This window comes from Macaca mulatta, chromosome 18, assembly GCF_049350105.2.
Source record: "Macaca mulatta isolate MMU2019108-1 chromosome 18, T2T-MMU8v2.0, whole genome shotgun sequence".
NCBI classification, from domain to species: Eukaryota; Metazoa; Chordata; class Mammalia; order Primates; family Cercopithecidae; genus Macaca; species Macaca mulatta.
In genome coordinates this window covers 718,675-720,753 of record NC_133423.1, presented here as the reverse complement: position 1 = coordinate 720,753, position 2,079 = coordinate 718,675, and the positions used below count along the sequence as shown (strand labels likewise).

General features: G+C 56.0%; 1 pseudogene; it reads left to right on the top strand.

Annotated features, from left to right (window-relative positions):
- The first annotated feature begins 972 nt into the window (after positions 1-972).
- LOC144336471 (uncharacterized) lies at positions 973-1,646 on the top strand (annotated as a pseudogene).
- Positions 1,647-2,079: the final 433 nt, after the last annotated feature.

Below are 2,079 nucleotides of genomic sequence, written 5' to 3'. Positions count from 1 at the left end.
CTCCACCTTTGGAACACTTTTTAACATAGCTTCGTATGTGGGGAGGACTTGAGTGATTAATTGAATGTTTCATCAGGTGTGGTTCTTTTGTTTCCCAGTTTTGATACAACATTTGGTGAAATTTCCAGGGACTCCTGTGGTCAGCTTCACAGTTTCACTCTGTCACTTTCTAATGCAGTATTCTTTGGGAGTCTTTCAAATTAAGCACCATCATTTAAAAATAAGTTTCATAATATGCAGTTTCAGGTTAATTCTTTACCTTTGTGTCTCAGGCAGTGGCTCCCCACCTGTGAGTAGTCAGAAAGGTTCACGCAGTTTTCCAGGGCGGCCTTTGCATTTACTGGAACTACTAAGAGCTCGTTCCTGCTTCTGCGTGATTGACACGCAGTGCGCGTGAGGCCGTGCGTGGCTTAGCATCTTCTGCGGGCTTAGAAGTCACTTTCTGTTCTTCCCCAAGCCTGCTCTGCTGTGCCGAGTGTTCACTGCGGGCGACGGTCACACTGTCTGGCACAGGCCACCGATGCCACAGGGCAGGCTCCATGTATTGGAGCCTGCAGAATGGCAGAGTCCGGCCTCCTCGCCGCCCTTCACAGAGAGCAGAAAGCGCAAGCCTGTGATCAGAGCTGTGCTAGCCCAGAGAGCCTCCGAACAGGTTTAATTTAGGAATCAGCTCCTACCAACTGCCCATGTTTAGGATGTGTTTGAGTTTTTGTGATTTTTCCTGCACTGAAGCTACTGGGCTGGCTCTGAGTCACTGTCATGGGACTTCAGATTGCCCCGACGGGAAGCGCAGGGGGAGGAGGGCCGCACAGAGGCTTGCGGCCGTGATAATGAAGGGCTTGTTGCCTCTTGGGACAGTGAGTTCAAACTCTTTGTAATTGTCAGCGTAAATAGTGACCCGCTGAGGACATGGCTGTAATTCAGGGTGGCATGGTTGATTGTCATCCTTGATATCAGGTACCTGCCTCTAAAATGACGGTACCCGTAGTGTGGCTCCAGGAGGGCAGCTCCTGCCAAACACACGTGCTCCTGGGCCCGCGCCTGAAGCCACGGTCGTGCTGCCAGCCAGGCCTGCAGCTGTGGGTGCAGCGGGGTCTTCATGGCACTGAGCGCCTCCCTCGTTTGCTTGTGGGGCCCAGCTCTCCGTCCCTCCCTGTCCCCAGTGCGGCTTCTCCCAGGGTTCTCCCAGCCCCGTGCACACCTCCATCTTCACAGCTTCCCTAGTTTTCTCGTGGGCGGCCCAGGTGGGCGCCTGGGCAGGGATCGTGTGTTAGTCGAGTTCTTTCCAGCCTTCCCTGGCTAGTGGCTCAACAGGTTCCTTCAGATGAGTCAGCCAGCTGTGTGCCTGCATGTTCAGGATACTTGTCAGGGGCCTTCCTCAGAGCAAGACCGACACTCACCTCCTCCATAGGACTTTGGAGCCCGCCCTGGAGGGACGCCAGCCACATCCAGAGGGGCCGCCCGGGTCCCCGTGGGCTGGTGGGAGTGACTTCTGAGCCACTCGAGGCCCCACTTTGTGTTCCTACACCCCACAAAGTCACTTAAAGTGCCATGTTCTGGTGCCGTGTGTCTCTCGAGTGTGGCACACAAGCCTGGACGGGGATCTGAGCGGGCGCTGCCTTCCTCAGGCTGCGCTTGTGTTTTAGGGCCCCTGGAACACTCGTGGCTGTGATTCTAGCCACTGTCTCGGCTTCCCTAGAGGGTTTCACCCGCAGCCTGAGGGCCACATCGGCAGCCACCGAGGAGCCAGCAGCTCCGACGTTGGTCTCACTCAGTCCTTCTCGACTTTGGTGACAGAGGAGACAGCAAAACTTCAGCTGGGAGCCCCAGGCCTTCTGTGCTTGGGGCCCTGGGACTGACATAGCACAGATCCTGCCATCCACGTGCTGGGGGCCCCGCTGTGCGTCTCCCTCTTCTGGTCAGGGGCCACTCCTTTGGGCTGGGCAGCTCCGGGTCCTCGCACTCAGGGGCTCAGGGTGGATCCTGGATGCAGAGAGAAGGAGAAGGGCGGCGGTTTGAGCCCAACTGTGTTGGCTTCATCTTCTGCTTCTTGTCGCTAAATACATTTGCAAAGTTTTC